We start from the raw sequence: 15027 nt of genomic DNA, 5'->3' as shown, positions 1-15027 counted from the left end.
TTTCTGAAAGGTAGGAGAAAGAGAATAGGTTGAACAGTGGGCACAGTGGGGATCACAGTGACCTCACTGTCCCAAGCTTCAGGAATTTCCATAGGAAGGAGTCCCAGGTACCACTCTGGACTCCTTTCCTCTCTTGCTGTATGGCCTTGGCCAGCTACTCATCTCTTCAAGATATTGTTTCCTTATCTCTCAAATGTGAACATCACTTTGGACCCCTGCTGAAAGACTTTATCCTGGATCATGTCAGCCCAAGGGAGGTGAGGAGTTGCAGCTGAGATTTGAAAACATGGAAGGAAAGGACAGATGAGAGAAGAAAGTTGAAAGATATGGAGTCGTCACTCTGGCTCTTCTAGAGTGCTGTCCCAACAGTCACACTTGAGCCCCCATGGAACAAGTCCTCGGTCTAGAAAGAAAGGATTTCAGTCTCTTCTTGATGTGACATTGTTTTCTCATTTCCTCACAGATCACACCCCTGCCAATAATGTCTGTGGAAAATGACTCAGTTCATCCTGATAGGACTTACAGACCAAAGTCAACTCCAGATACCCCTCTTCTTCCTCTTCTTATTGAACTATATGGTCACTGTGGTAGGGAATTAGAGCTTAATTAATCAGATATGCCTGAACTTTCATCTTCACACTCCCATGTATTTTTTGGTCTTCAACCTATCCTTCATAGATCTCTGCCACTCCTTGGTCATTACGCCTAAACTGCTGATGAGCTTTGTGTCAGAGAACATCATCTCCTTTGCAGGATGCATGACTCTGCTGGGTTTTTCTTTTCTGTTTCTTTGTCCATTCTGAATGCTATGTGTTGACAGCCATGGCCTATGATCGCTATGTGTCCATCTGTAAGCCCCTTTTGTACACAGTCACCATGTCCCCTCAGGTCTCTTCTTTGCTGATGTTTGGTTCATATGTAATGGCGTTTGCCGGTGCCATGGCCCACACAGGGCACATGGTCAGATTATCCTTTTGTGATTCCAGCATCATCAACCATTACATGTGTGACATCTTCCCCCTCCTCCAGCTGTCCTGCAGCAGCACTGATGCCAGTGAGCCAGTGGATTCCATTATTGTGAGCACAGTTGTAATAATATGTAGTTCATTATTTTTGTTTCTTATGCTTTGATCCTCTCCAATATCCTCCACATCTCATCAGCTCAGGGTTGGTCCAAAGCCCTCAGTACTTGTGACTCCCACATAATAACTGTTTGCCCTCTTCTATGGTTCTGGGTTGTTCACACATCTCAAGACCTTTTCTGATGGTTCTGTGGGCCAGGGGAAGTTCTTCTCAGTATTTCATACCAAAATAGTCCCCATGTTAAACCCCCTCATCTATAGTCTAAGGAACAAGGATGTCAGACTTGCTCTGAAGAAAACCCTAAAGAGAGTTGCGAACTAAGCAGAACCAATATTGCTGGGTTGTTGGGTGTGTGTGTGTGTGTGTGTATGTGTGAATGTGTTTTCCCATAATTTTCTTCAGAACAAGGTTTTTGCCTTAGATCCTTTTTTCTGTCTAATCATGCCATTTCAACATGCAAATATTATTGAGTCTCATGATTGTTCTCAGTTCCATGCTTACTCAGTGAATGAGCTTTATTCTTAACAGTGGGCTCCAGGGACTCAGCTTGATTCCTACTCCTTTTCACACCACCTCCCACTTTGCCTCTTTCCGTGTACTTTTCATACATCAGCATGAATGTGGTCTGATGTGGCCACCCCTCTTTGTTTTCCCTAAAAACAATGTTAATGTAGCCCTTTCTGTTGTTTAACCATTTGAGGAGCTCCTTCTGTGTAAGTTATACATTTTCTAGAATTTCAGTGCTCTTTTAGTCATGGTTTCTATAGTACTGCATTTCCAAACTCAGCAAAGCTTCAATAGTATCTATGAGATATTTATGCTTAGTTAACAGGGATCACAAGTATTAGCTTATAAGTATGGAATGTGTTAATACCAATTAGGAACTGAGAGAAATGAACCTAGTTACTTTAAATCAATTTAGTCTGACTTGTTGTAATAGCATCAGGGGTATGATATATATGTATATATACATGTATCAGACTGTCATAATTTTGTTTACATCTCTGCCTAATCAAATAGAATTTGACCACCTAGTGTTTACTCCTTTCTCCTACATGGTTAGACTAGAATCTGGTAAAATAAATATTCATGAAATTAATAGTTTGAACTTGTTTGATACAGATTTTTTCTCTAAAGCAAACTAAAAGTTTTTGTTAGTAAAAACTTCCTTTTTTTCAGAAAATGAGTTTTCTTAGAATTCGTGGCCATAAATCTTCAAAACGGTAAGGAGTCTGGTTTGATGCAATAGAAGGAAATGCCGTTCTTTTTTCAGTTTGAAGTACAACCTTCTGCATTTCCGATAAGGCAGGTCTAGTGGTGATGGAATCCCTCAGCTTTTGGGTTTTCCTGGGTCTATTATAACATAGGTATCTTTCAAATTGACTGTTTCAGGTAACCAGCACTCCTGTTTGCAAAATAACATGTTCCTCCTGAAGAATTTGGATCCCTTTTGGAAAAAAGAAGAACTGTTTGGTTTGGTTACAAAATAAATTAGGAAAAGCATGCAATTTTACCTTCAGAAACTAAGATAAAATAGGGATGTGTTGTACTACTTGTTATATACATGAAATTTAAAACCTGTCTCCAAAATGTAACCTATGCATGTGTTAGTAGAAGATAATAAAACCAAGTAAATAAATTAGGTGTGCCTGCAAAGCGGCTGTGGCATTTTTAGAACCCCAAAATGCATCATGGTAGGTAAAATTTTGTTTCTAACGGAGGCAGCAGAAATATAACAGACATATCCGTGCTCTTGTGCACAGTCCTCATGCTTGGCTTGAACCGTGGTTAAAATGGATTGCATTTCAGTTTCCTCAGTAGGATTGACAGTTGCCTTGCCCTAAATTTTAGGCTACTAGAATGCTAGGTATCAGATACCACACTGAGAAAACTACCCTTCATGATTGGTATGTTACCTTCAAGTCTTTTCTCTTTACATATGCAGATATATTTAGGGGGAAATTAGAGTGATATTACACATAAATTTATGCATTCTTTTCCCCAGTTTTACTGAGATAAAACTGACAAATAAAAATTGTATGTATTTAAGGTATAAAACATGATTTTATATATATATATATATATATATACACACACACACACACACACACATTGCGAAATGATTACCACAATGAAGCTGGTTAACCCATCCATCAGCTCACATAGTTACCACTTTTTGTGTGTGGTGAATACACTTAAGATCTACTCCCTTAGTAAATTTAAAGTATAAATCCCCAGAACTTATTCCTATCATAATTGAAAGCTTTTACCCTTTGACCAACATCTTGCCATTCCCTGCACTCCTTAGCCCCTGGCCACCACCATTCTGCTCTCTGCTTCTATGAGTTTGACTTTTTTTAGATTCCACATATAAGTGAGATCATGCAGTATTTATCTTTCTGTGTCTGGCTTATTTCACTTAGCACCATGTTCTCAGGGTCCATCCATGTTGTTGCAAATGGCAGGATTTCCTTCTTTCATGGATGAATAATATTCCAACGTGTGTGTGCGTGTGTGTGTTTGTATCACATATTCTTTATCCATTCATCCATTGATGGACATTTTGGTTGTTTCCATATCTTGGCTGTTGTAAATAATGTTGCAATGAATATAGAATTACAGATATTTCTTCAAAATCTTGATTTCATTTCCTTTGGATATATACCCAGAAGTGGAATTGCTGGATCATATGGCAGTTCTACTTTTAATTTTTTGAGGAGCCGCCATACTGTTTTCCACAGTGGCTGAACCAATTTACATTCCCAGTAGCAGTATACAAGGATTCCCTTTTCTCTGCATCCTCACTAACACTTGCTATTGCTTGTGTTTTTGGTAAAAGCCATCTTAACAGGTATGAGGTGATATCTCATTGTGGTTTTGATTTTCGTTTCCCTGATAATTAGTGATGTTGAGCACTTTTTCGTATACCTGTTGACCATTTGTATGTCTTCTTTGGAAAAATATCTATTCAGTTCTTTTGTCCATTTTTTAATCAGGTTTTTTTGTTTGCTTGTTTTATTTTTTTGCTATGGAGTTGTATGAGTCCCTTGTATATTTAAACCCTTATCAGATATATGGTTTGCAAATATTTTTTCCCATTCTATAGGATGCCTTTTCATTATATGGATTATGTCCTTTGCTCCTGCTCTGTTTTTTGATCCCTTTCTGTCATGAGCATTTTCCTGTGTCAGTAAAGATTTCCTTCTATGAAAGCACTGTTCCTGATACCATACTCTCTCATGCCGTTTAGACTTCTTACTGATATTTCTTCTTAGGATGGTATTTCCTCTGGAAAGTTTACTTTTACTGCGTTCTTTTACCACGACCACCATCTCTGTCTAGATTTTTCTCCTTTCCTATATGTATATATAGAATTAATAACTCATTATATAAGGGAAGTACGGCTTCTTAGTATTGGGGTCCTTTTTAATTATTTAGTTTTTGAGTCCATAATGCATTCACATGGTTCAAAATTCAAAAGCTACAGAAAGGGTATACAATGAAAAGTCTCCCTTACACTCCACGTCCCCTCAGTTACCCAGTTGTTCTCCCAGGAGGCGGCCAGTCCTATCAGTTACCGTCAGTGCTGTCGGTGACATTTTATTCACATATAATAAAGTTCATATATATTAGCCCACTGATTTTACAGAAATGGTAGCATTCTGTGTGCACACTGGTTTAACCTGCTTTTTATCTTATATATACCATTTCTTGAGACACAGCTAGAGAACGAGTAAGACTTAGGATCCAGGAAAGAGTAAATTCAGAAGACTAGTGAAGTCCCAGGATGACAGCTGTGCAGCTAGCCTAAAAGCAACTAGTCCAGACTGGAACAGTGGTTTAGGAGGGTTTTTTCCACTTAACAATACATTTTGGAGATCATATCATATATATATATAAAGATAGTCATATATGATATATGTCTTATATATATAAAGATAGTCTTAGTTTTTAGTGCACCTACATAAAATTTTTGTACAAATGTCCAAAAAAGTATTTGATCAGTCTCTTTTTGATGGATAACTAGGTTAATCCCAGTTTTTTGTTATTATGAAAAAAGGTTAAAATTAGTAAACCAGTACATAAATCGTTAGGCATGTGTATAAGTTTTTAAGAGTGCATTTATTAAGCCTAAGGATATGTATATATGTAAGTTTGATGAATATTGTCCAGTTGCCCTAATAGAACCTGTTTCTTTGGTTCATGTAAGTTTAAATTACCTCTTAGTCCAAATCCATCCTTCTGTACTTTTATTCATGATACTGGGGCTAAGCCTCTGGAGCTTATATTTCTACTTTGCCAGCTGGCTTACTGTTCGGTTCTACCAGTATTCAATGCTGCTGCCAGAAATAAAAAGCATCTTAAAAATATGAAAACAAATTGAAACAGGTTACAGGAAGATGACCTGAATTGTTTTGGCATCAATTTAATCACATGCAAGGAAAAAACAGCAAGTGCTCCACTCCCAAATGTCATATTGGATATTATGTAAATAAACAACTAACCAGAGTTGAAAATATAAGTTCACTCTTTCAGAAGATATGAAAAAAACAAATGTGTGGGCATGTATCTTGGAGGATAATCTTCCATTCAGTGTCATGTTGATGAGATTGAGTGCCCAACTTCCCCCTGGAGAATCCATGTAGGAGAGAAACACCTCCCCCATGTCCCTAGGCTCACAGAAAAGAGGCACATTGACCTAGACGCAGCCAATTGCATGCTTCCACCGGAGAAATTAATCTGATGGGAATGATGTGAACACAGTGAGACAGTTGGGAACCATTTTGGTGGCTGCAGCATGTCCAGGGGCCGTGCCAGTTGTATGGAGCAGGGGTGTGACGTTGTAGCAAGACTGTTCCTGCTGAAAAACGCCCTGCTCTAGGCCTCTGGGTTGCGTCGGTTCTGCCTTTTCTCCAAGTATAGCTTTACAGGCTCACACCAAGTGCCTGCATCCCCAATATTCTTTCTGTAAATTACTAGAGTGACTTGCTTATCAACATAAATCCTGAGACAGGATTTTCCCCTGCATCCATATATGCCAAATCATGGACAAACTGGCCAAAGATATGTATATGAAAAGTTAAACATTGTGAAAACTGGTTTTAGGGTGTTTTGATTCATAATTAATGATTGAAAGTGGTAGTTTTTGTAACCTCCTCTGTACCTCACTTATCAAAAGAGAAAATTCTAGCTTCCTACTCTGGCAAGTAATGTCATTATTGGCTTTGCCAATAATGAGTCCTCTTTCATGTAACATCAACCTCATCTGCTATGATTCTCGGGTTTTGCTTCTAGAAACTGTTAGAGATAAGTTACGTACAAATTTTGCTTCTATTAAAAAGTATGAGGGCTTCCCTGGTGGCTCAGTGGTTGAGAATCCACCTGCCAATGCAGGGGACGTGGGTTCATGCCCTGGTCTGGGAAGATCCCACATGCCACGGAGCAACTAAGCCCACGCGCCACAACTACTGAGCCTGCGCTCTAGAGCCCGCAAGCTACAACTACTGAGCCTGTGCGCTGCAACTACTGAAGCCCACGTGCCTAGAGCCCATGCTCTGCAACAAGAGAAGCCACCGCAATGAGAAGCCCGCACACCGCAACGAAGAGTAGCCCCCACTCGTTGCCAACTAGAGAGAGCCCACATGCAGCAACGAAGACCCAACACAGCCAAAAATAAAAATAAATAAATTTATTAAAAAAAAAAAAGTTTGAGGAAGACAGGATCAAAAAGACTTAGTATGGGCTTCCCTGGCGGCGCAGTGGTTGAGAGTCTGCCTGCCGGTGCAGGGGACATGGGTTCGAGCCCTGGTCTGGGAGGATCCCGCGTGCCACAGAGCAACTAGGCCCGTGAGCCACAATTGCTGAGCCTGCGCGTCTGGAGCCTGTGCGCCACAACAAGAGAGGCCACGGTAATGAGAGGCCCGTGCACCGCAATGAGGAGTGGCCCCCACTTGCCGCAGCTAGAGAGAGCCCTCGCACAGGAACCAAGACCCAACACAGCCATAAATAAATAAATTAAAAAAAAAAAGACTTAGTTCACCTGAATTGTCTAATTTAAGCTACTTTTAAGTCACATTCTCAGGATATTTGGTGATAATACCGTGGCACTTTGGTGCCCAGCTAAATTCAGCATAATGTTAATTTAACTCACTGTGGACTCTAGAACCCACAATATTTATTCAGGATTAAATGTGGAACAGAAGAGAATAAAAAGACAGCAAGTACTAGATAATGCTCATTGTCTTTCAGCTCCACACTCTTCTCTCCTATGTATTTCCAAGGTTAGAAACCTGTTGCCTACATATCAAAAACACCTCTGACATCTTGATACAATGGCAAATAATTTAAACATGTCCCTTGTCCTGAAAGAACTGAAAGTCTGTGGTGGAATCTGACAAATATTTATACTTACAGTGAGGATAATAGGTACATTTGTATCCAAGCGTATAAGATTGATTTAAGAGGCTGGGAGACTTAATGGAGAAAGTAATGTTTCAACAGAGAACAGAAGAAGGATATGAGTTACCTGAACAAAAGTAGAAGTGTGTATTGTCGGATGAGAAGTGTGGGAGCACAATAGGGAGAGTGAGGAAAATTCAACAAGGAAAAGCATGAAGAAGAGGCCAAAGATAACAGAGCATGAAGCACTTCAGGGAGAGCATAAGCATGCAGTGGAATTTATTTGGCAATTACAAATTAGGATCATAAGGAATTACAACAAAATGTTAACAGCAGTACATTTTGGATGATGTCTAAGGTGTGGCATAGAATTTAGGGTGAGGATCTACTCAGTCCCCGCAGGGGCTCGAATATAATCAGGTGTCCAAAACTAAGGTTGGGCACCAATAGAAGAAGCTAGGGGAGAATGCAGCAGGCCAAAGAGGATGGAGGCTCACAGAGATTCAGTATATGCCCACCAAATATTGAGTTTAGGAATAGGGCTGATATCTCTGATTGATGGGCATAAATACCCATATTGCCCATTTTGGTTACTTTCAGCTCAGAAAGGAATATAGATGAACCAACAGAACACAGACTTCAGAACTTGAGACTGTGTATTACTGGGGAAGCATAGAAAGACGCCTCCCTCTCCAAGGTAACCAGTCTGAGAAACTCTTGCTGTTTTCTACATACCTCTGTTATTTAGAAGTAGAACACTAAATGAGTTCACTGCTCTGATCTTTCTTTCAGTGATGACTCTCCTAAATTGCCTGAAGAAATAATTAGGGGTAATACTCATTGATTCATTAATTCAATCATTCTACAAAAAATTTTTGAACACCTATCATAGTAGGTGCTACATGTGGGATATAATACAGAACAAACAGAGTTCCCTACATTCATGAACTCACACTATGGTAAGGAACTGTAGTTATGAAATATCCTATTTTCCTAATTTTTGTGATTGAATATCAAACAGAAAATAGGTCAAAATGTGACTAAGAAAAATCAACCCATGAAGGGAGTAATTTGGTTTCACTCAGAGAAAAATGGCCCTTTTTCATTTGTGATTAATATTGTTCCTTTTTAAAGGAGAGAAGTTTTTTTGCTATCACCCCATCTTTCCCAAGTATCATCAGAATTACAATTGTAATTAACAAATGAAACGCACCAAATAATTTATTTCATTATGAAAGCTAATGATAATGGGTGTTTGCTAATGAAAATGTTCATGATGGGATTTACTCTGCCTCACAGAGTCTCCTAATAACTGTAGAAGAGGAAAAGTAAACTCTTAGCTAATATCTCTGAGAAAACCTGCCTGGAAGATTTTGATCTTCCAGCACCTGTTTCTAAAACTTTCTCTTCTATGTAGGATGGACAGAGTTGGAGGTTAAGACAGAAACCCAATAATGTTAAACTTGTTTAGTTGGCTAAAAGAACACAGATTTGGGGAAAACCTTCATTATCTAGGGCTAGGCCTAGATTTTTAAGACTTGACATCAAAAGCACAGTCTATAAAAGGAAAAATTTGTAAATTTAGACTCACCAAAATTAAATGTTTTGGCTCTGTCAAATACCCTTTTAAAAGGATAAAAAGACACAGAGATAGGGAGAAAATATTTGCAAGCATATATCTCACAAACGTATCAAGATTATATAAAGAACTCTCAAAAACTTAAAAGTAAAAAAAAAGAAGTAGAAAATGAGAAAAAGACAGGAGTAGACATTTCACTAAAGGGGACATGCAGGTTGCAAATGAGCACATGAAAAAATGTTCAACATTATCAGGGAAACATAATTAAAACCACAATGAAACAATATTACATATTTATCAGAATGGCTAAAATAAAAGTGACAGCACCAAATGCTGACAATGATATAGAAAAACTGGATCAGTCATAAATTCCTGGTGAGAATATAAAATATTATAATCACTCTGGAAAGCAGTTTGTTAGTTTCTTCTAAAACTGAACACATGATTACCTAGCAGTTAGAACCTTGGGCATATGTCCCAAAGCAAGGAAAATTTTCTTCACACAAAAACGTGGATGAACTATTGATACAGGCAACAACCTAGATGAATTTCAAGGGAATTATGCTGAGTGGAAAGAGTCAATCCGAAAATGTTACAAATTGTATCATTCCATTTTTATAATATTAATTAAGTGAAAGAGTAATACTGGTAGAGAGCAGATTAGTGGCTTAAGGATTAGAGTTTAAGGCTGGGAATGAAGTTTTAAGGAGGAAGATAAACGTCATAAGTTAAGAACATCACAAGGGATCTTTGTGGTGATAAAACTGTTCTGTATATTGGCTGTGGTATCGAATACACAAACCTACGTATGTGATAAAAATTGTACAGAATTAAACACACACACAGGGACTTCCCTGATGGTGCAGAGGTTAAGAATCCACCTGTCAATGCAGGGGACACGGGTTCAATCCCTGGTGTGAGAAAATCCCACATGCCGCGGAGCAACTAAGCCCACGCACCACAAATACTGAGCCTGCGCTCTAGAGCCGGCAAGCCACAACTACTGAAGACTTGCACGCCCTAGATTCCGTGCTCTGCAACAAGAGAAGCCACCGCAATGAGAAGCCCACGCACTGCAACGAAGAGTAGCCCCCACTCGCTGCAACTGGAGAAAGCCCGCGTGCAGCAAGGAAGACCCAACGTAGCCAAACACATACACACACACACACACACACACACACACACACACACATACATGAATGAATAAAAGTAAAACTGGGAAAATCTGAATAAGATCAATGCATTGTATCAGTGTCAATATCCTGGTTGTGCTATTATACTATAGTCTTAAGGTGTTACCATTGGGGGAAATTGAATAGAGGATACATGGGATCCCTGCATTATTTTTATAACTGCATGTTAATCTACTATTTAAAAGGTTTAATTTTAAAAAAGATAAAAGATATAGGCTTTTATCTCAGAAACAGAGAAATTAAGGCATTTAAGGGAATTTTTTAAATTGTATTCTCCTTGAAACTAAAATCTTAGGATATCGCCCATTTAGATTAATTTTATTGTTATCTTGAATTTAACTTGAGATGGACAATGTCAATGTAATCAACGTTGTATGTACTAGAACAGCTTTCTTAAGCTTTAGTGTGTCCTTAGCACATATTGTTATGGGGCATCCTATGTGCATGTTGCTCCTACCTGAATAAATTTCCCCACTAATAAAGCCACCCAACACACCAAGGGATTCCAAAGATTCAAAATGGGCCCACTAGAAGTGTGTGTTTTTCGTCTCACATCAGTACAAGTTGATGAAAATAAAGTTACATTCAAACAACTTAGGCTCAGTATTCAGAATCAAAGAGTTGATAATATATCCCCGATCCCTACATGCTTGTATGACTCATTCTCCTTGTGTGTACGAGGTTGCCCATGCCCAACACAGCCAAAATCCACCTTTCTTCCCTACCCCTTCCACTACTTCTGCATCCAAATAACTTTTTAGTTATTCTTCACCTGGACTGTCCTTCCAGAAATTTCTCTTCAATTCTCTCCATTCCCAAAAGCATCCACACTCTTCCTTGCCAGGGAAGATTTCTACCAGCTTTATAGCAACTAAAGCTTCATACAATCCTGAACATAAAGGAGAAAGGAAGACCAAGGCTTCAAAATACTCATTTTCTGGGCTGCTTAAGGATTTAGGAACTCCATCATCTCCATATCACATATCACACATCACATATCACAGTGATTCATGATATGACTCACTCAAGTGAATCACAGATGTTTTTAATTTGTGATTCACTTGGATTTTTATTGTTTAGATTAAGCCTACAATTTCATCGAAAACTCAATAAAGATTGTGTTATTTACCAAAGCAAGTAAAATCAATACTTATTTAGCAGGAGTTCAGATGAACCCAGAGGAGATTCGTAATGTCTGATGAAGTTGTGGATTTCATTAATTCATGGTGAGATGATCTGATTTGGCTCCATATTTATTTGTTGGGATGAATGCTTCATGAGAACTAGAACCATATCTACATAGCTCAGTGCTGTATCCCCAGTGCCAAATGCAGGGTCCAGTACATTATAGATGCTCATTTAAATTCTTCTTACAGGGATATGTGAAAAAGAAAAAAAACAATGAAAGTGACCACCATCCAGAGCAGCAGATGTGTGTGGGAGGTGGGAAAAGAGGGACCAAGGAAGGGGAATTCTGTGTCAGGACCTGGTAACAGCCTTGGAGAATGTGGCCGTACTCCCGTGGGCTGGTCTCTGAGCTGTGGCAAGAGAGGGCAGCAGGCACATCTGACAGAAACTCAGGGGCAGGAGCAGCTGATCTTCTGCTCTGCAGACCAGTGTATCCTCCAGTCTTGGGGTACAGGGAAGGTTGCAGAAGGGAGTAGTGTGCTGCCAGTGAGACGACTGGTTCCTGAGCACAAGATCTTTCTGGAGATTCCCAGAAATTCTTGAGGAAATTTCACAGGAGTTGAATTCCTGCATTAGCTAGTGGAAGTACAAGCAGAAAAAATGATCTATTTTAATGTATCACTAGTAGTTTTTTTTTTGTTTTTTTTTAAAAAAACTTCACGTCCTTGGCACTTTTATGATCAACCTGGGGCAATTTCTTTTTTCTTTTTTTAATTTTATTTTTATTTATTTATTTATGGCTGTGTTGGGTCTTCGTTTCTGTGCGAGGGCTTCCTCCAGTTGTGGCAAGCGAGGGCCACTCTTCATCGCGGTGCGCGGGCCTCTCACTATCGCGGCCTCTCTTGTTGCGGAGCACAGGCTCCAGACGCACAGGCTCAGTAATTGTGGCTCACGGGCCCAGTTGCTCCGCGGCATGTGGGATCTTCCCAGACCAGGGCTCGAACCCGTGTCCCCTGCATTGGCAGGCAGATTCTCAACCACTGTGCCACCAGGGAAGCCCACTAGTAGTTTTAAAATCTTAGAATTAGAGGTCCTCTAGTGCAACCACCCCCATCCATGGTGAAATACCTTTTAAGACATTTCTGGCAAATGATCATTCAGCTTCTTCCCAGTTATTTCTAGTCATGATCACTTGCAAGAAGAACCATCTCAGATTATAGATATCATGAATCTGACAAAATCCCAGACTCTATTAAATGGGTATAAATCACCTGCAAAACACACAAACCCTTTAAAATGTTGCAAAGCAGTAAAACAATAATTGCTTTTAATTTGCAGAATATTAAGTTCCTGTGGGGAGCAGGATTATAATTTAAAACTTTGTGACGCTCTTCTTGCCCTCTAGAAATTAATTAACTTGGAGAGGAGACAGATCATCCAATCACATTGCTATTAGAGGACCAGTATGTATAGGATTTTGAAATACCTATATTTGTTTTACAAAAAGTTGTGTAAATTTTAATTATGATAGTTATAAGCTTCTTAATGTGATTTTTAAATACAAAAAAAGAAAAAGCCAGGTCAGTACAAGAATGGAGACACAACTCACAAGAGAAACTTTTAAACACTGAACCAAGTAATTCATTTAAGCAGCCACCAGGTTGTGCTGGTGACTCAGTGAAGTTGTTTTAAAAAAAGTGAATTTAGTTTAAAATTTATATTTTGCGTATTTTTAGGCCCCTAAATGTATAACCAGAGATTTTACATAACTCATTATATAAAATTTTCAATTCATTGTTAAAACACATAAACTTTTTTAAAAGATGTGTTTTAGAGCAAAATTTAAATTAAGCAGGTTGAATATATTCAATTTGCAAAACTTATTGGATGGTTACTATGTTATGTGGTGAAGAAAGAATGGATGAGACATGGCAATCACAATATAAATAACATACACAAATATAAACTAATTATTCCAATTTAACAAATAAGTTGAATCTAAGCTCCGAGTATTTTTTGTTTTGTTTTGTTTACTGCTCTATCCCCCAAACCTGGAATATAGTAGGAATACAATAAAAAGTTGAGTGAAAGAAAGATTTTATAAGTTAATGATTATATAATGTATATTTATAGAAAGTGTCATGAACATAAAATCTAGTTTTAAATGCTCACCAATATAACTTATGATCTAAATTTATTCCTATAAAACAGTGTGTTTAACCATCTTAAAACCATTTGATAAAAATTTAAATTTTGCGAATTCCAAGACTCTGATACATACCTCCAAGGAGTGGTTTTATTTGCTATTCTTTAGAATAAATGGTGTTAAGAAGATAAATTCTTTTAGGTATTCTCACCAGAGTATTTTATATCACTAAATGGCATTATGACATTATTTGTATTTAATTTACTTTCAAATATACAAAATCATGTGACAATAAATTTTTAACTATACACAATGTCCCTAAAGATTCTGACATATTCCCAGAATGAGGTTGATCCATCCTCCAGTCTCGTTAGAGTTATTGTTGGAAACAAAGCAAGGTTAAATGTTCCCTTGTAGCTGACTTTCTTCATCCAGCCCTGGAGACAAACTTTTTAAGAATATGTGCAAGTGTCTATTTTGGACTCTTAAACCAAAGTAAACTATATCTCACTCACAGGGATTTGGGACACCAACACTGTGTCCATCCTCTCTTTCATGCTGATTTGCAACCATTTCTCCAGATTGTCACGCTCTCTGTTCCTCTCATATTTCTCTATTTCATATTCCTATTTCTTTACATTCCTTTCTAGAAAACGATGTGTATTTGTGCAAAAAAGCGTAGGAGTTGGAGTCCAATAAAGTGGAGTTTAAAAATAGGATCTACCACATTCTCGTGACCTTCAGCAGATTCTTAACTCTGGAATTCAGTTTACTCCTCTATAAAAGATGATAGCCAGGAGAATACACATTATTTCTACCTTCTAAGAAGCTAAAGGCAAGTGGGAGTTGCATGGAAAGGTACAGTCCACTGCTAGGAAGTTTCTCTGCCACATTTCTTTCCTTTTTCAAAGAGGAATAAAAGATCTTCATTTGCACTAGGGAGCTGTTTTGCACAGTGAAGAAAACGAAGAAACTTCATGCTGCAGATAGCCCTTTGGCCCTTAGCTAAGGACAATATACTGTGGTTTTTGCTGTTAAAATTGTGGAACCCAGAATATTTGTCCAGAACTTGGAAACAGCTAGAAAATAAAAGGAGCTATAAATACAAATGAATAAGACAGTGAAATGTTACTTTTTACCTAATATAGCATGAGTTACTCAGGGCCAGGAAAGAAATATGACAAATGAAATGTCTCTGTGAATTTAGTCCAAAGAGGGCAGGCAGTTTGATGAGCGTTATATATAGCTAGAAATAAAAGTAAATGGAATAAGTCCAATAGGGTTTTTAGTTCTAGCTGAGAGAGAGAGAGAGAGAGAGAGAGAGAGAGAGAGAGAGAGAGAGATCCAAACTTCAAACTGGCTCTATCAAGACCTATTTTATGAGGTGAATTTAGTCACAATTGTATGATGAATTGATATCTTCTCAGCATCTATGTAGATGATCATATGATTTTTCTCTTTAGCCCTATTAATAAATAAATTATATTAGTAGATTTCCT

The 15027-nt window shown here is 38.2% G+C and overlaps 1 pseudogene; it reads left to right on the top strand.

Moving 5' to 3' along the window:
- The first annotated feature begins 494 nt into the window (after positions 1 to 494).
- LOC132369575 (olfactory receptor 143-like) lies at positions 495 to 1404 on the top strand (annotated as a pseudogene).
- Positions 1405 to 15027: the final 13623 nt, after the last annotated feature.

Source organism: Balaenoptera ricei, chromosome 8 (assembly GCF_028023285.1).
Source record: "Balaenoptera ricei isolate mBalRic1 chromosome 8, mBalRic1.hap2, whole genome shotgun sequence".
Taxonomy (NCBI): Eukaryota; Metazoa; Chordata; class Mammalia; order Artiodactyla; family Balaenopteridae; genus Balaenoptera; species Balaenoptera ricei.
This window is presented reverse-complemented; position numbering and strand designations above follow the sequence as displayed.